At 44.3% G+C, this 20053-nt stretch overlaps 2 long non-coding RNA genes across 2 annotated transcripts in view; one reads left to right on the top strand and one right to left on the bottom strand.

Moving 5' to 3' along the window:
- LOC137347104 (uncharacterized) overlaps window positions 1-2010 on the bottom strand; it is a 141724-nt gene extending 139714 nt beyond the window's left edge. The window contains exon 1 of the long non-coding RNA XR_010968868.1: window positions 1804-2010. This is a non-coding gene — a long non-coding RNA (uncharacterized lncRNA). The remainder of the gene's footprint in view (window positions 1-1803) is intronic.
- Window positions 1864-18403, top strand: LOC137347101 (uncharacterized). The gene is made up of 3 exons (XR_010968864.1): window positions 1864-2024; window positions 6922-7034; window positions 17357-18403. It is a non-coding gene; the product is annotated as an uncharacterized lncRNA (long non-coding RNA).
- The last annotated feature ends 1650 nt before the right edge of the window (window positions 18404-20053 follow it).

Genomic DNA, 20053 nt, shown 5'->3' on the forward strand with positions numbered 1-20053 from the left:
TGGGGCCTGATTGAAAGTCTTCTGAAAATCTAAATACATGACATTCACTGGTTCCCCCTTATCTATTCAGCTAGTTACATCTTCAAAAAACTCTAAAAGCTTTGTCAAACATGATTTCCTTTTCATAAATCCATGTTGACTCTGCCCAATCCTACCATTATTTTCGAAGTGTCCAGTTATTACACACTTTATAATAGATTCTAGCATTTTCCCTACTACTGATGTCAGTAGGAGCAGAGGACAATTGTAGCAGACCCTTGTACCATCCTGTTTGAGACCTGAAAATTCAGCACAGCCTGGGGATTGAACTTGGAGACTAGTTCGGCAACACAGACCAGATAATCATTACCCTAATCAGCAGACCATGAGGGCCACAATGAGATCTTTACTTAAACAGCACCATCACAGGACAATGCCAAGTAGTTGTGAGTTAATTTATTACTCACTCTTAACCATTTTTTGCTGCCTAGTTATAGAAAATTTTTCAGAAATCTGACAACAGCTCACTTATTTCCCTTTGCAGCTAATACATTAACCAATTGTTTACTGTAGCTTGAGAACATGATGTTTTTCCACTTAGCTGCAAAATAAAATTGACTGGAAAGGCTTTGATCTATTCCAAATCAAGTAATACTGGAAAGGTTTCAGTCTGAGACATTACTCGAACATTTTAACTTGTTTCCAGTTTCTGTTTTTCTTAAGAGATAGCTAATTTGTTCAAAGAGCACTTGAAGCTTCAGCTAAAGATCTCACGGTACTGCAATTATGCTTGTGGTTTTAATAGCTCTTGCTTTTTCTGTAGCCAGGAGCATACAAAAATCTAACTCAGGTTTACACTGTATGTCAGAACTATCATCTATAATTCCATAACTGGCTGATACATCAAACAACAATATTTCCCACAGCTGTCCAACATAAAATGCATCAAACAGATTTTATTTTTCTGCATAATTTTCCAATTTCAAACATTTCAGATATGATTGATTGTACCTTATGCTTTGCTTATAGCCATGCAGACAGGTGACCATTTTTGAATTGGAAACAGTTTATCCTGATGATGAACTTTAGCTATCCGCCTGCATGCGGTGCTAACTGGAATATATTGGGTGCTGTGGAAATGTAGCTGAGTAGATGTATGTATTCTGGTTCAGGCTTTTTAAGCACTATGTCCCTTTCAACAGTTGTATATGATTTCCTACAGTGAGTCGGATGCCAAATGACATGGTCATCTGCACCTTTCATAAGGTAGCCCAAACCTAACGATAACACTACTTCGTACAATATTGTGCGCTGAAATCTAAATAGGATTCCAACTACATCCGATGGCAACCCAGAAACATTTGCTTCGAGACCCACTATATTCTTTTCTTTTGGGCCTCCTTATCTCGAGAGACAATGGATACGCGCCTGGAGGTGGTCAGTGGTTTGTGAAGCAGCGCCTGGAGTGGCTATAAAGGCCAATTCTGGAGTGACAGGCTCTTCCACAGGTGCTGCAGAGAAATTTGTTTGTCGGGGCTGTTGCACAGTTGGCAATATATACAGATTGCAATATCGAATTCACATTGTTTTCCAATGGATGATTTGCAATAGCAGAGAAATTATGCACTTAATAGCCTGTTTCTGTGGGATAATTACTATGTAATAAACACATATGTCCTATTACACAAGTTGCAATTTCCAATACATACATCTAGAAGGGTGGTTCATGTCAGTTGCTATCCTCAACTCCTTCTGCCAAAATCCTGAAATGTCTTTGGCACAGATTTTATGATAAAAAATAACAGTCAGACAATCAGCGCTCACGGTTATTGCAGAAAAATCTTCCAGCTCCAGTACATGCACAGTTAAATGTGGGAATCAGGAAGTTGCTGTCCGAGCTGCCCTGCTCCTCCAGAAACTTTGCTGTGACGGTATCCTGCTGAGAGACTCAGCATTCAAATAAATGAAAGGGCTTCAACTTGGGATATTTACTATTAGATACCCATTAAATGTGCCAGAAAAAGTTGGAACTTGTTCGTTTAAGTGTAAGTGATTGTTTTCCTGTTTTTTTTATTCAGTCATGGAATGTGGGTGTCACTAGAAGGCCAGCATTTATTGCCCATTCCTAATTGTCCTTGAGAATGTAATGGTGATCCATTTAAACCATTGCAGTTTGTATGTGAAGGTACTGCCTTAGCGCTGTCAGGTAGGGAGTTAAGGATTTTGACTCAGCAATGATTTTTTTTTTAATTCATTCATGGGATGTAGGCATCGCTGGCTAGACCAGCATTTATTGCCCATCCCTAATTGCCCTTGAGAAGGTGGTGGTGAGCTGCCTTCTTGAACTTCTGCTGTCCATGTTGGGTAGGTACACCCACAGTGCTATTAGGAAGGGAGTTCCAGGATTTTGACCCAGCGACAGTGAAGGAACAGCAATATAGTTCCAAGTCAGGATGCTGTGTGACTTGGAGGGGAACTTGCAGGTGGTGGTGTTCCAATGCATTTGCTGCCCTTGTCCTTCTAGTTGGTAGAGGTCGCAGGTTTGGAAGGTGCTGTCTACGAGCCTTGTTGAGTTGCTGCAGTGCATCTTGTAGATGGTACACACTGCTACCACTGTGCGTTGGTGGTGGAAGGAGTGAATGTGAGTGAGTGGGTGGGGTGCCAATCAAGCAGGCTGCTTTGTCCTGAATGGTGTCGAGCTTCTTGAGTGTTGTTGGAGCTGCACCCGTCCAGGCAAGTGGTGAGTATTCCATCACACTCCTGACTTGTGCCTTGTAGATGATGGACAGGCTTTGGGGAGTCAGGAGGTGAGTTACTCGCCACTGGATTCTTAGCCTCTGACCTGCATTTGTAGCCACGGTATTTCTATGGCTACTGCAGTACAGTTTCTGGTCAATGTTAGCCCCTAGGATGTTGAAAGTGGGGGATTCAGCAATGGTAATGCCATTTAATATCAAGGGGAGATGGTTAGATTCTCTCTTGTTGGAGATGGTCATTGCCTGGCACTTGTGCGGCACGAATGTTACTTGCCACTTTTCAGCCCAAGCCTGGATATTGTCCAGGTCTTGCTGCATTTCTACACAGTCTGCTTCAGTATTTGAGGAGTCGCGAATGGTGCTGAACATTGTGCAATCATCAGAGAACATCCCCACTGCTGACCTTATGATTGAAGGAAGGTCATTGATGAAGCAGCTATCGCTGCTTGGGCCTAGGAGACTACCCTGAGGAACTCCTACAGTGTTGTCCTGGAGCTCAGATGATTGACCTCCAACAAACACAACCATCTTCCTTTGCGCTAGGTATGACTCCAGCCAGCGGAGAGTTTTCTCTCTGATTCCTATTGACTTCAGTTTTGCTAGGGCTCCTTGATACCATACTCGGTCAAATGCTGCCTTGATGTCAAGGGCAGTCACTCTCACCTCACGTCTTGAGTTCAGCTCTTTTGTCCATGTTTGAACCAAGGCTGTAATGAGGTCAGGAGCTGAGTGGCCCTGGCGGAATCCAAACTGTGCGTCACTGAGCAGGTTATTGCTAAGCAAGTGCCACTTGATGGCATTGTTGATGACACCTTCCATCACTCTACTGATGATTGAGCTGATGGGGTGGTATTTGGCCGGGTTGGATTTGTCCTGCTTTTTGTGTACAGGACATACCTGGGCAATTTTCCACATTGCAAGGTAGATGCCAGTGTTGTAGCTATCCCTCAGCTGATGAAGAGTGCAAGACGGCAAGCCAGGAACAGCACCAGGCATACCTCAAAATGAGGTGCCAACCTGGTGAAGCTACAACACAGGACTATCTGCAGGCCAAACTGCATACGCAGCATGCAATAGATAGAGCTGAGTGATCTCATAACCAACAGATCAGATCTAAGCTCTGCAGTCCTGCCACATCCAGCCGTGAATGGTGATGGACAATTAAACAACTAGCAGGAGGAGGTGGCTGCACAACAGCTTGGCTAGGGGCGCGGCAAGTTCTGGAGCACAGGTCTTTAGTACTATTGCCGGAATATTGTCAGGGCCCATAGCCTTTGCAGTATCCAGTGCCTTCAGTCTTTTCTTGATATCACGGAGAATGAATTGAATTGGCTGAAGTCCGGTATCTGTGCTGCTGGGGACTGCAGGAGGAGGCCGAGATGGATCATCAAATTGGCATTTCTGGCTGAAGATTGTTGCAAATGCTTCAGCCTTATCTTTCGTACTGATGTGCTGGGCTCCTCCATCATTGAGGATGGAGATATTTGTGCAGCCACCTCCTCCTGCTAGTTGTTTAATTGTCCATCACCATTCACAGCTGGATGTGACAGGACTGCAGAGCTTAGATCTGATCCGTTGGTTATGGGATCACTTAGCTCTATCTATCGCATGCTGCTTATGCAGTTTGGCCTGCAGATAGTCCTGTGTTGTAGCTTCACCAGGTTGGCACCTCATTTTGAGGCATGCCTGGTGCTGTTCCTGGCTTGCCGTCTTGCACTCTTCATTGAACCAGGGTTGGTCTCCTGGCTTGATGGTAATGGTAGAGTGGGGGATATGCCAGGCCATGAGGTTACAGATTGTAATGGAGTACAATTCTGCTGCTGCTGATGGCCCACAGCACCTCATGGATGCCCAGTTTTGCATTGCTAGAACTGTTCGAAATCTACCCCATTTAGCACGGTGGTAGTGCCACACAACACGATGGAGGGTATCCTCAATGTGAAGGTGGGACTTCATCTCCACAAGGACTGTACGGTGGTCACTCCTACCAATACTGTCATGGACAGATGCATCTGCGGCAGGCAGATTGGTGAGAAAGAGGTCAAGTATTTTTTTCACTCTTGTTGATTCCCTCACCACCTGCCGCATACCCAGTCTAGCAGATATGTCTTTTAGGACACGGCCAGCTCGGTCAGTAGTGGTGCTACCGAGCCACTCTTGGTGATGAACATTGAAGTCCCCCACCCAGAGTACATTCTGTGCCCTTGCCACCCTCAGTGCTTCCTCCAAGTGCTGTTCAACATGGAGGAGTACTGTCTCATCAGCTGAGAGAGGGCGGTAGGTGATAGTCAGCAGGAGGTTTCCTTGTCCATGTTTGACCTGATGCCATGAGACTTCATGGGGTCCGGAGTCGATGTTGAGGACTCTCAGGGCAACTCCCTCCCGACTGTATCCCACTGTGCCGCCACCTTTTCTGGGTCTGTCCTGCCGGTGGGAAAGGACATACCCAGGGATAGTGATAGCAGTGTCTGGGACATTGTCTGTAAGGTATGATTCCGTGAGTATGACTATGTCAGGCTGCTGCTTGACTAGTCTGTGGGACAACTTTGGCACAAGCCCCCAGATGTTAGTAAGGAGGACTTTGCAGAGTTGAAAGGGCTGGGTTTGCCATTGTCGTTTTCAGTGCCTGGGTCGATGCCGGGTGGTCCGTCTGGTTTCATTCTTTTTTATTGACTTTGTAGCGGTTGGATACAATTGAGTGGCTTGTTAGGCCATTTCAGAGAGCATGTAAGAGTTAACCACATTGCTGTGGGTCTGGAGTCACATGTAGGCCAGACCAGGTAAGGACAGCAGATTTCCTTCCCTAAAGGACATTAGTGAACCAGATGGGTTTTTACAACAATCGACAATGGCTTCATGGCCATCATTAGACTCGCTTTTTAATTCCATATTTATTAATTGAATTCAAATTTCACCTTCTGCTGTGGTGGGATTCGAACCCATGTGACCAGAGCAATACCCTGGATCTCTGGGTTACTCATGACAATGCCACTAGGTAACCACCTCCCCTCACTACGCCACCGCCTCCCCTCCCCTCAATGATGAAGGGATGGCAGTATATTTCAGCTCAGGATGGTGGTGTTCCCATGTACTGCCTGTGCTTATCCTTTTAGGTGGTGAAGGTTGTGGGTTTCTGAGATGCTGGCGAAGAAGCTTTGGCATGTTTCTGCAGAGCATATTGTAGGTGGTACACACTGCAGCTATTGTGTGCCGGTGATGGAGGAAATGAATATTTAAGGTAGTGGATGGGTGCCAATCAAGCGGGTTGGTTGTTCTAGATGTTGTTGATCTCCTTTAGTGTTATTGGAGCTCCACTTATCCAAGCAAGTGGAAAGGATTCCATCACACTCCTGACTTGTGTCTTGTAGATAGTCAAAAGTCTTTGGGGAGTTAGGAGGTGAGTCAGTCGCCAGAGAATTCCCAGCATCTGACCCACTCTGGCTGGTCTATTGAGGTTTTCATTCAATGGTGACCCCCAGAATGTTGATGGTGGGTGGATTCAATGATGGTAATGCCACTGATGGTGAGGGAAGATGTTTGGGCTCTCTCTTGTTAGAGATGGTCATTGCCTGGCACTTGTGTGGCATGAATGTCACTCGCTACTTATCAGCCCAAGCTTAAATGTTGTCCATGTCTTGTTGCATGCAGGCATGGACTGCTTCATTAGCTAAGGAATTACGAATTGAATTGCATAAAGTACAATGAACGGAAAACATCCCCATGTCTGATCTTTTGGTGGAGATTAGTTCATTGATGATGCAGCGGAAGACGGTTGGGCCTAGAACGCTGTCTGAAGAACTACTGGACTAGTGGCTTGGGCCTGAGATATTTGGTCTCCAACAACCATGACCATCTTCCTTTGTACTATGTGTGACTCCAGCTGATGGAGAGATTCTCCCACCTCCGATTTCCATTGATTTTAATTTTACTAGGGCTCCTTGGTGATTGGTCAAAAGCTGTCTTGATGTCAAAGGACTCTCACCTGACCTCTGGAATTTAGCTCTTTGTCCACTTTCGGATCAAAGCTGTAATGAGGTCTGGAGCTTGTGATGTCCTCAGGACTTGCGTGAGGTTTAGTTGAGTTTGGTATAGGATATGATGCAAAGACACAGAGACAAAGACTGCAGCAGCTGAACATAAAGGTTTCTCTTTCTATTCTGTCTTAGTTTAACATTCTCTTTTCTAGCATGTGTGTTCCACAGTAGCCTCTCGAGTACACAATGCACAATGCAATTGCAATTTCAAAACACTACAACACTACAGTGCCAAATGGTCCTGGCAGAACCCAACTTCGGATCAGTGAGTAACTGCTGCTTGATAACATTGTTGACAACCTCTCTGGCACTGAAAATTAACTCTTACAAGTGTGGAGATTCAGTCCTTCAGACTTTAGTTCTTGCTGATAATTTAAAAAATTAAGAATTTTTTTTATTTTCTCTTTTTGTCTCTTTTATCTTTCTGTTTTCATCCCATCTTTCTTTCCCTCTATTTTGTTTTTTGTGAATGACATTGGCACAGTGACGCAGTGGTTAGCACCGCAGCCTCACAGCTCCAGTGACCCAGGTTCAGTTCCGGGTACTGCCTGTGTGGAGTTTGCAAGTTCTCTCTGTGTCTGCGTCGGTTTCCTCCTCGTGCTCCGGTTTCCTCCCACATGCCAAAGACTTGCTGGTTGATAGGTAAATTGGCCATTCTAAATTGCCCCTAGTATAGGTAGGTGATAGAGACAGGTGGGGATGTGGTAGGAATGTGGAATTAGTGTAGGATTAATATAAATGGGTGGTTGATGGTCGGCACAGACTCGGTGGGCCGAAGGGCCTGTTTCAGTGCTGTATCTCTAAACTGTTCTCACTTTCACATCCTGGTTCAGACTCTGCAGCCTGGATTTTAACCTGGAGGGGGGTCCTCTGAGGCCCTGCATAATTCCTGCCCAGAGGCAGCTTGACCGATAGACTGGACGCCTTTCAGGAGGGAATCCTGCTTCTCAGGGTCAAAGCCTCGGAGAGCGAGAGAGCTCACGGGGGGTGGTTCCAGATTACAGAAATGGGGGGTGGCGGTCATAGCATGGTTGTTTTCAAGGAGGTAGGGGTTCTGAATCGTAGGGAATAGTTCACATTTTTGTCCAGGGGTCTCGATCGCATGGGCATGGGTGCAACCAATGTGGTTCAGGGGTCCCACTTTTGGGGTGTGGTCCCTTGTTGGTGCAGAGGATCCCAATCACTTGGGAGGTTGGGGTAGGAAAAGTCCCAAGGTGGTCAGGGTGTGAGGGCTCAGGAGGACAGAGGCTCTCTGTGATAGTTGGGGGAGCAGACATCGTGGGAGCTGTAGTGGGATGGAGTTTACTAGGTAGCTTGTTGGACCTGAAGGAAACACTCTTGTTTCTCCAGCCCCACCAGCAGTGCTTAAAGGCACTTGCCTCATAGATTCAGCTCTTCTCACCTCCATTAAGCTGTTGAGTTTCCTGAGGTCTGGGATACTGTGGTTAAATCTAGAATGACTCTAAAATGACTATCAAAGTAAAGACACATAGCCTCACTATAATATTTAAATGATCAACCCACTTCCTGTGAACTTCTACCTCTGTTAAGACTGGAAGCAGGCAGGTTTAGTTCCTGTTCCATATATTTTAAACTCCGTCACAAACCCTACCCACCCGTTTTTGTGAGTGAAGATTTAGCCCTGTGTGTTTCAGTAAGGACTCTTCAATCTGATTGGTTAAGACAGGGTCCAAATCCCTGCAGAGGGCTCTTTTTGGATTTTTTATCACTGCAAATTTCTGTGCAAAAATGCATAGAAAGTCTGTGGCCATTTGTAAGTGTACTGAACAGCTGGCACTGTTGGTTCACGACTGACTGTAAAATTTTGGGGTATTTCTCCTGACATAATAATTAAGCCTCCCATTTCAGAGTTTTTAGATCGAGGCACCCTTGAGATTAGAAGGTATCCAGCCCTATTCACTGGCTGCAACCTTTATGCATTGGATTCCTCTGATATGAGCACAGTTCCAATGAAGAAGTTCTAGCATTTTAGTACACAACGGGATGAAGGTGAGGATAGTTGGACATCCACCTATAGTTTTTTCTGCATAACAGGCAAACCATCTTGCCACACGAGAATAGATCTTACAGTGGAATTGATGTGGATGACTTCATGTCCATTGTCAAATTAAATCAGTTTAAGTAACTGCAAGTTCCACACAAAAGGTTGGTTAAGGTAGCAGTGCAGAACCTCACCAACACCAATGCATATCAAAAAAACACAAAGAACTTGCCTGCACATATCCACTGCAGAGCTCCCACTGAGAATTATCCCTCACATGTTTAATTCAGGTGCAGTAACGGCTCTCAAAACCAGATGATACCATATTTTAATATCGGCACCTTTCCCTCACCATCCCCACCAAATCACTTGTTCTCAGAGCAAATTTAAATTAGTTAAGCCTAACCAACAGTGCTGAACTTGGTGTCTATTTGTTATGTTGTAATGATATTTTCTCATTTGTTTCAAATGTTCCTTCATTTTGTTCCTCGGTTGATGACTGACTCGTTATGTATTTCAGCACAACTTGTATTTGTATTTATAGAATGCCTTGAATATAATAAAACATCCTAAGGCAGTCAGCAGGAGTGTTATAAAGGAAAATTTGACACTGAGCCACATCAGTTTGTTAATTAAACAGCTTATTTAAACTGGGCGGCACAGTGGCGCAGTGGTTAGCACCACAGCCTCACAGTTCCAACGACCTGGGTTCGGTTCTGGGTACTGCCTGTGCGGAGTTTGCAAGTTCTCCCTGTGACCGTGCGGGTTGCCGCCAGGTGTACCGGTTTCCTCCCACAGCCAAAGACTTGCAGGTGGATAGGTAAATTGACCATTGTAAATTGCCCCAAGTGTAGGTAGGTGGTAGGAGAACGGTGGGGATGTGGTAGGGAATATGGCATTAATGTAGGATTAGTATAAATGGGTGGATGTTGGTCAGCACAGACTCAAAGGGCCTGTTTCAGTACTATGTTTCTATGATTTCTGTAGCTGCAGTAAAATTGACACATCTCTGATTTTCAAGTAATATAAATACAGGGATAAAAGCTGTGGGTGCTAGAAATCTGAAATAAAAACAGAAAGTGCTGGAAATTATCATGGTCCTGTAGTTTTTTTTTCTCGGGAGAATATGTGATGTGTCTTTAAGGCTGGAAAAGGAGCCGTACTGCTTTAAGAATGAGCAAGTTCAGGAGTTAGATAAAATGCATTTTTGTTGCCATTGGATACAACCATATGGAGAGGGAACCAACCAGCTTCAAAGAATGCATCCTGGTTACCCGGCAGCAGCCATTTAGGGACCCAGGACTGGATATACAATGTTACAATTCAATTTTGAACTGGCTTTTTAGTTGAAGACAGTCTGTTCTAACAGAGAACACAGACCAACAGCTGAAAGAAGAGCTCTCTGCCATTTAAACAGAAGGAAGAGAATTTTGTCTGTTTAATTATTATTATCTCTCACAGTTCTAAAAAAAGTCAAGCCAAAACTGAGATCTCTGGTAATTTAAACTGAAGGAAAGGAAGTTAGACTGTGACAACCTTTTATCCCTCAAAAATTCTAAAGTCAGATTGATATTATTGAAAGTGTTTGCAAGTTGTTCATTATTGAAATCCATCGCTGAGGGAAGGAAAGCATCACTTACTGCTGGAATTAGACGACTGACTGTTCTACTGTGGAAGAATCTTTTTTCCCCATCAAATGGCTGTGAGGACTTCATGCAACATTGGACTGTAAATTTGCAAAGATTCTTTTTTTCTCTATTTTAAATGTTGTTTATATCTTCATAGTGTTTAAGAATATTGCTTTTTAATTAAACATTTAATTTATTAATTTAAAGACACATGGTTTAGTTAGCCTCATTCAGGGGTTAATAGCTAGTACAATTTGGCTGGGTCTTTCTTTAATTTGGAAAGTTTAAAATGATATGTTAGGTGATCTGTGGAGGGTCAGAATTGAATTAACAGTGCACTTCTCCTACCACAATCAGAATCGCATATTTTGATTGGGGGCTTTGACTGGAACAATCGGTTGTTACAAAATACTCAGCAGATCTGGCAGCATTTATGGAGAGAGAAACAGATTTAATGTTTCAGGTCTGTGACATGTATTATAGTATAAATATGGGGGTCTGGAGTGCAACATGTCACAGAGTGAGGCTTGGGCACAAAGTATGAAGCTGGGAGTTTGGTAAGTGAGGGAATTGAGGGAAGGGGAGAAGGAGGTGCTCTTTTCTTCTACCTTTTTCAGCCTCCAGTAGTTGGTGAGCTTTTTTCCTTTGCCTCCAAGCTAGGAGAGTGCAACTTAACTCATAAGCTGATTGGTTAGTGAGTATCCACTGTAAGGGACTGTGTGTAAATAGCTGCATAAAATTTTTAAATAACACTTAATTACCTACAGGAGAACAGGAGAAGGAGCTGATTGGTGAATGAGGGTCTGTAATTCTATATTCTACTAGCAACTATTTTAAAAGTAAGGTTAGGTTTTGGCAGGGCAGCTCAGCCAAGTGGAATGTGCATCCTGTGGTATGTGGGAAGTCGTGGACACTTCAAGTGGCCTTGACGAACATGTCTGCAGGAAATGTCACCAGCTTGAAACTTGAGCTCCAGGTTTCAGAACTTGAGCGGCGGCTGGAGTCACGGTGGTGCATCTGCAAGGCTGAGAACTACATTGATAGCACTTTTAGGGAGATGGTCACACCGCAGGTTAGGAGTGTGCAGGCAGAGAGCAAATGGGTGATTACCAGAAAGTCTAGGAGGACCAGGCAGGTAGTGCAGGAGTCCTCTGAGCCTATCTTGTCCACGAACTGGTTTTCCACTTTGGACACTGGTTTGGGCAATGGTTCCTCAGAGATGGGCAGCAAGAGCCAAGTTCGGGGCATCACAAGTGGCTCAGCTGCATGGGTGGGAAGGAAGAAGAGTGTGAGAAAAATAGTGGTAGGTGATTCGATAGGGGATCCGACAGGCATTTCTGCAACCATGGACGTGACTCCAGGATGATATGTTGCCTCCCTGGTGCCAGGATCAAGGGTGTCACAGAGCGGCTGCAGGACGTTCTTAAGGGGGATGGTGAGCAGCCAAAGGTCATGGTTCACATTGGTACCAACGACATAGGTGAAAGAGAGGTATGAGGTCCAGAAAGCAGATTTTAGGGAGCTAGGTAAGTCATGAAAAGCAGGAACTCAGTGGTAGTAATTTCCGGATTACTTCCAGTACCACATGCTGGTGAGCATAGAAATAGGAAGTTAGAGCTGATGAATGTGTGGCTGGAGAGATGGTGCAGGAGGGAGGGCTTTAGATTCCTGGGGCATTGGGACCAGTTATGGGGGAGGTGGGGCCTGTGCAAGCTGAATGGTTTGCACCTCAATAGGGCCGGGACCAATATCCTTGCCAGGAGGTTTGCTAGTGCTGTTGGGGAGGGTGACAACTAGTTTGGCAGTGGGATGGGATCCTGAGAGTAGACTCAGATGGGGCAAAATCAGCAATGGAAATGGAAGGCAGAAAGTTAGTGAGTGAGTCTGGAAGGCAGAGGAAACAAAGGATAAAAAATAAAAAAGAGTTTGGCAGTGCTCAAGGGTTAGGGTTAGGGTAGAGCAAAGCAGAGGAGCTGAGGGCACAGATAGATATGTGGCAGTATGATATCATAGCTATTATGGAAACATGACTTAAAGAGGGACAGGAATGGCAGCTCAATGTTCCTGACTTCAGGATTTTCAGATGAGATAGAAAGGGGAATAAAAAGGGAGGGGGGGTGGCAATTTTGGGGAGAGAAGCAATTACAGCTGTGAGAAGGGATGATATGTTAGAAGCATAATCAATTGAGGCCATATGGATTGAGTGTAGGAACAAAAACGGGGCAGTCACACTGCTGGGAGTGTACTATAGACTTCCAAACAGTCAGAGTGAGATAGAAGAGCAAATACACAGGCAAATCTCTGAGAAGTGCAAAAACGATAGGACAGTAATCGTATGAGATTTTAACTACCCCAATATTAATTGGGATAGTTTTAGTGTGAAAGGAATAGAGAGAAGAAAATTCTTAAGGTGCATGCAGGAGAACTTTTTGGCCAGTATGTAGCATGTCCAACAAGAGAGGACACGGTTTCTGGACTTGGTTTTAGGTAATGAGGCTGGGAAGGAATGGCAGTGGGAGAGCATTTAGGTTGTAATGATTATTATTCAGTTACTTTTAACATAATTATGGAAAGGGGCAGAGATATATCAGGAGTTAAAGTTCTAAATTGGGGTAAGGCCAATTTTACTAAGCTGAGGAGTGATTAAACGAAAGTGGACTGGAAACAACTACTGGAAGGTAAATCAGTGTCAGAGCAATGGGAAGCATTCTAAGGCGAGATTCAGGGGGTTGAGAGTAAACATGTTCCCATGAAGAAAAAGGCTGGGACAGCCAAATCTAGAGCCCCAAGGATGTCAAGGAGCTTACAGGGTGAAATAAGACAGAAAAGGAAAGCTTATGACAGACACCGAGAACTCAATATTACAGAAAGCAGAGAGGAGTATAGAAAGTGGAAGGGTGAAATCAAAAGGAAAGTAGGGCAGAAGTGAGGGCATGAAAGAATATTGGCAAGCAAAATCAAGGTGAACCCAAAGATGTTTATCAATCATTTAAGAGTAAGAGGATAACTAAGGAAAGAGTAGGGCCCATAAAAGACCAAAAAGGTAACCTATGTGTGGAGGCAGAAGACATGGGTATGGTTCATGATAAATACCTTGTGTATGTCTTCACAAAAGACTGGGACAATGTAAACATTATAGTTAAGCTGAAGGAGTGTGAAGTATTGGATGTGATAAACATAGGGAGAGAGGAAGTATTAATAGGATTAGCATCCTTGCAAGTTGAGAAATCACCAAGGCCAGATGAAATGTGGCCCAAGCTATCAAAAGAAGCCAGGGAGGAAATAGCGGAAGGTTTGACCATCATTTTCCAGTCCTCACTGGGTACAGGTGTGGTGCCAGAGGATTAACGTTGTACCTTTGTTTAAAAAGCGAGCGAGGGAAAGACCAAATAATTACAGGCCAGTCAGTCTAACCTCGGTATTGGGCAAATTATTGGAATCAATTCTGAGACACAGGATAAACTGTCACTAAGAAAGGCACAGATTAATCAAGGATGGTCAACGTGGTTTTGTTAAGGGAAGGTCGTGTCTGACTAACTTGATTGAATTTTTTGAGGAAGTAACTAGGAGGATTGATGAGGGTCATGTAGTTGATTTGGAGTACATGGATTTTAGTAAGGCTTTTGACAAGGTCCCACATGGCAGACTGGTTACAAAAAAAAGCCCATAGGATCCAGCGGAATGTAGCAAGCTAGATACAAAATTGGCTCAGTTGCAGGAAGCAAAGGGTAATTGTTGACGGGTGTTTTCCAGTGGCGTTCTGCAGGGCTCTGTAATAAATCACCTCTTTATAGTATATATTAACAATTTACATGTAAATGTAGGGGAAATCATTAAAACATTTGCTGATGACACAAAAATTGGCCACATGGTTGATAGTGAGGCAGACAGCTGTAGACTGCATGAAGATATAAGTAGTGAGAAGGAAGGCTTTACATTACAGGACGATACAGATGGGCTGGCAAGATGGGCGGAGCTGTGGCAAATGGAGTTTAATCCTGAGAAGTGTGAGGTGATGCACTTTGGGAGGACTAACAAGGCAAGAGAATATACAATGGATGGTAGGACCCTAGGGAATACAAAGACTCAGAGGGACCTTGGAGTGTTTGTCCATATATCACTGAAGGCAGCAGCGCAGGTGATTAGGAAGGCATACGGGATACTTGCCTTTATTAGCTGAGGCATGGAATATAAGAGCAGGGAGGTTATGATGGAGCTATATAAAAGGCTGGTTAGGCTGCAGTTGGAGTACTGTGTACAGTTCTGGTCACCACACTATAGCAGGGATGTGACTGCAATGGAGAGGGTGCAGAGGGGATTCACCAGGATGTTGCCTGGGCTGGAGCATTTCAGTTAGGAGGAGAGACTGGATAGGCTGGGGTTGTTTTCCTTGGAGCGGAGAAGGCTGAGGGGGGACCTGATTGAGGTATACAAAATTATGAGGGGCGTTGATACGATAGTTAGGAAGAAACTTTTTCCCTTAGTGGAGACGTCAATAACTAGGGGGCATAGATCTAAGGTAAGAAGCAGGAGATTTAGAGGGGAGTTGAGGAAAAATGTTTTCACCCAGAGGGTGGTTGGAATCTGGAACACACTGCCTGAAGGGGTGGTAGAGGCAGGAACACTCACGACATTTAAGAAGTATTTAGATGAGCACTTGAAACGTCATAACATACAAGGCTACGGGTCAAGTGCGGGCAAGTGGGATTAGTTTTGGACGGGTGCTTGATGGTCGGCACAGGCATGTTGGGCCGAAGGGCCTGTTTCTGTGCTCTAAAACTCTATTACTCCATATCAATGGACTAGTCAGGCGGGCAGAAAAGTGACAAATGGAATTCAACGCAGAGAATTATGAGGTGATGCATTTGGGGAGGTCAAACAAGGCAAGGGAATACATGATTAATGGGAGAATACTGAGAGGTGTAGAGGAAGTGAGGGGCCTTGGGGTATATGTCCACAGATCCTTGAAGGCAGCAGGACAGGACAGTAAGCTGGTTAAGAAGGCATATGGAATCCTTTCCTTTATTAGCAGCGGCATGAGTATAAGAGCAGGGAGGTTATGCTGGAGCTGTATAAAACATTAGTTACGCCACAACTTGAATACTGTGTGCAGTTCTGGTCACCGCTATACAGAAAAGATGTAATTGCACTAGAGAGGGTACAGAGGAGATTTACAAGGATGTTGCCAGGACTGGAAAATTGCAGCTATGAGAAAAGATTGGAAGACTGGGATTGTTCTCCTTGGAACAGAGAAGGCTCAGGGGAGATTTGATTGAGATGTACAAAATTGAGGGGCCTGAATAGAGTGGATGTAAAGGGCCTATTGACATTAGCAAAGAGGTCAATGACTAGAGGGCATAGATTTGAAGTGATTGGTAGTAGGATTAGAGGGGAGAGGAGGAAAAAATATTTTCACCCAGAGGGTGGTAGGGGTCTGGAACTCACTTCATGAAAGGGTGCTGGAGGCAGAAAACCTCATCTCATTTAAAAGGTACCTGGATGTGCACCTGAAGTGCCATAACCTGCAGGGCTACGGACCAAATGCTGGAAAATGGGATTAGGCTGGGTGGTTTTTTTTGTCAGCTGGTGCAGGCACAATGAGCTAAGTGCCATAAATTTTCTATGATTCTATAAGGCAATACTAGTGCAGATGGCCAAATGCTTGCTCAAGGAGGTAGATTTTAAGGAGTGTCTAAAAGAGGGAAAGACAGGTAGAGATATGGAGAGGTTTCAAGAGGGAATTCCAGAGCTTAGGGCCTAAGCAGCTGAAGGCATGACGATCAATGGTGGAGCAGTTAAAATTGGAGATGCTCAAGAAGCCAGAATTAGATGAGTGCATATATCTCAGGCAACAAACAGAGTCATTGTTCATCTTCACCGAGTATAACATAGCTGCTGTTTTTATTGAAGGACACTTTGGCAGGAATTTTCTCAACTCCAGGGTCGTTCCGCTGCCAGGACTGAGAGCAGGCTGCAAGCCCAAGCGGATAGGTGGCGGGACCCTGCGTGGCATTTTACCAGGGCAGCCAATTAAGAGGCCGCTGCAGGGACTGCCATCCTCAATTGAGGATGGTGACCTGCCTGTCAGAGCTGCTGGCCCAATCAGAGGGCTGGCAACTCGGCAGCCTCGGCAACGCCACCAATTGATGTGGGCACTGCTGAGGCTGCTGGAAAAAGAAGAGGGCACCTCTATGTTGAGGTACCCTTGAAAGCCAAGTAAGTTTTTTGTAGTTAATGTGCCTGGGCCAGGCAGGCAGGCCCTAGCGGTAGGAGGGGTGAACCTTCCAGTGGTGCGCGGAGCTGTGGGGACAGCCGTTGCCGCTGGGGGACCCCCCGTGGACCATGGAGCAGCCATTAAGGAAGGCCCCCACACCCCCACGCAGCCCCCCCCCCCACCCCGCCCCAGGAACCCACTGGAAGGCTGCCACAGTTAACCTGGTGGTCTCCCCACGCTGCAGGGGCGCGTCCCAATGCTGGTAAAATGCCAGCAGGGGCAGGAAGCAGCCCTTAATCGATCTACTAATTTGTTTAAATGGCCACACACCTCCAATCGGCGGGCCGTTCAGAATATCCCATGGCAGCGGGAAGATATCAGGCTCCTCTCCAGATGCCTTCCGCTGCCATTTTAAAAGGCCTCCCATCTCCCAGCCTGTCTTCAGGGAGCTCATTTACCAGCCCTTGTTTAAGCCATGTCGTGTCAGGGGTTCTGCAGCCAGACCTGATCACCAGTTGAAAGTGGAGGTGAATGCGTGTGGTCACAGTGTATTTTCTGTTTAAATTTCTGCACTAGCTTCTTCCTCACTGAACTCTCTGAGTGAAGCAGGTTTTCATTTATGTGCAAATTTGATCTTACCCGATGATTCAAGAGTAGTTTTGTCAGTGATTTAACTCACTTTAATGATTAATCGAAGAAACTTGTGCAGATCTTGACTGCTGTGTTTTGTTTTATTGGGCTAGACTTTGTCATCTGAACTGATGTTTCCACTGAACAATCCGATCATGCAAAGTGAGAGTTGGAACTCCTAAGTCATAGGCAAATGCAGCAAATTCTGCACGAATGAACTATGGACCATGACCTGAATAGACTTCATCCAATATTCTTTGTCTTGCAAATATAGATTTCATTGCATTCATCATAATCTTGCTTGCTGTACTATGCAGGGTGCCTACTTAAACAAAGTTAGAATAGAAGTTTGTGACGAACATTTTTGTCAGTTGGATGTAAATAAATCTATTCCTATTTGTTGCCATGGTTTCAGTGTAAGTAAATGTGGATTGTGGTTTGTATCTAAATTTGTACAAACTGCTTGATCTGTATGTTGCTACTATCTCTGAGGTGTCGATTCATTCTTGTGCACACTATCAACACTTTTCAATATCTATATGACCTTCATTTACCACAGAAGATGTGAATTTCCACATCTTGCTAAGATCACTATCTCTTCTTGTAGATGATCCAATCCACCACTGTCACTTCTTCCTATTTTAAATATTCATTGACATGTGGAGAATAATCCTATTTTGCATCCAACAAGTTGTCCATAATTACTTCAATCAGAGCTATAAGCATCATTTTGATATGCTCTATCTTAATTTTATTGAATCATTTTGATGCCAGTGTGAATGTTGAGATTTATGCCGACATAGCCTGCATTTTCAATGGTGCTTTGTGCCTTGATCACTTGACATCTTACCTCTGCAACCTAATCATGAGTTTCTGTGCACTCAGCTGACAATCACTCAATAATTTGGTGAATACCAGTATTGTGCCTTCTGATCAGTTTCTATGTTGATTATTCATAAATGTGCTGGTGAAAACTTTCACATATAACTATTATCAGTAAAAATCCTTTCCAACTGTGAATTCCAGCCACCTTTAAGGGAATATTAAGTCCAGGATTCATTATGTGGGGAAATTGGAATGAATAAACTATTATATGATGTATAGCATTGCACCAGAGAGTCATAGAGTCATTTACGGTACAGAAGGAGGCCATTCAGCCCATCGAGTCCATGAGCTATCCAGTCAGTCCCACTCCCCCACTCGATCCCCGCAGCCCTGCAAATATATTCCCTTCAAGTGGCCATCCAATTTCCTTTTGAAGTCATTGATTGTCTCCGCCCCTACCACCCTTGTGGAAAGCGAATTCCAGTCATTACCACTCTCTGCATTATAAAGTTCTTCCTCATATTCCCCCGCATCTCTTGCCCAAAACCCTCAATCTGTGTCTTCTAGTCCTTACATACAAACATACGAATTAGGAGCAGGAGTAGGCCACTCGGCCCTTCAAGCCTGCTCCGCCATTCAATAAGTTCATGGCTGAACTGAATACTTCACATTTCTACCTACCCCCAATAACCTTTCACCCCTTGCTTATCAAGAATCTATCTACCTCTGCCTTAAAAATATTCAAAGACTCTGCTTCCACTGCCATTTGAGGAAGAGAATTCCAAAGCCTCACGATCCAATGAGAGAAATTTTTTTTTCCACATCTCTGTCCTAAATGGACGTCCTCTTATTTTAAAACAGTGACCCCCTAGTTCTAGCTTCTTCCACAGGGGAAACATACTTTCCACATCCACCCTGTCAAGACCCCTCAGGATTTTATATGTTTCAATCAAGTCGCTCTTACTCTTCTAAATTCCAGCGGATACAAGCCCAGCCTGTCAAATCCTTCTTTCAATAAGGAGACCAGTACTGTACTCCAGATGTGGTTTCACCAGTGCCCTGTATAGCTGAAGCATAACCTCGCTACTTTTGTATTCAATTCCCCTTGCGATAAGGGATAACATTCTATTAGCTTTCCTAACTACGTGCTGTACCTGCATACTAACCTTTTGCGATTCATGCACTGGGACACCCAGATTCCCGTGCATCTCAGAGCTCTGCAATCTTTCACCATTTAGATAATATGCTTCTTTTTTATTCTTCTTGCCAAAGTGGGCAATTTCACACTTTCCCACATTATACTCCATTTGCCAGGTCTTTGCTCACTCACTTAACATATCCATATCCCTTTGTAGGCCCCTTATGTCCTCCTCACAAGTTACTTTGTGTCATCAGCAAATTTAGCAACAGTACCTTTGGTCCCTTCATCTAAGTCATTTATATAAATTGTAAAAAGTTGAGGTCCCAGCACAGATCCTAGTAGCACACCACTTATTACATCTTGTCAACCAGAAAATGATCCATTTATGCTTACTCTGTTTCCTGTTAGCTAGCCAATCTTCTATCCATGCCAAAATGTTATCCCCTTTGCCATGAGCTTTTATTTTCCGTAATAACCTTTGATGTGGCACCTTATCAAAAGCCTTCTGGAAATCTAAGTACAATACATCCACCGGTTCCCATTTATCCAAAGCACATGTAACTCTCTCAAAGAACTCCAATAAATTGGTTAACCTTGATTTCCGTTTTACAAAATCATGTTGACTCTGCCTGATTACCTTGAATTTTTCTAAATGCCCTGCTATAACGTCTTTAATAGTAGTTTCTAACATTTCCCTAAGACAGATGTTAAGCTAACTGGCCTGTAGTTTCCTGCTTTCTGTCTCCCTCCCTTTTTGAATAAAGGAGTTGCATTTGCTCATTTCCAATCTAACGGAACCCTCCCTGAATCTAGGGAATTTTGGAGAATTAAAACTAACGCATCA

Source organism: Heterodontus francisci, chromosome 31, assembly GCF_036365525.1.
Source record: "Heterodontus francisci isolate sHetFra1 chromosome 31, sHetFra1.hap1, whole genome shotgun sequence".
NCBI classification, from domain to species: Eukaryota; Metazoa; Chordata; class Chondrichthyes; order Heterodontiformes; family Heterodontidae; genus Heterodontus; species Heterodontus francisci.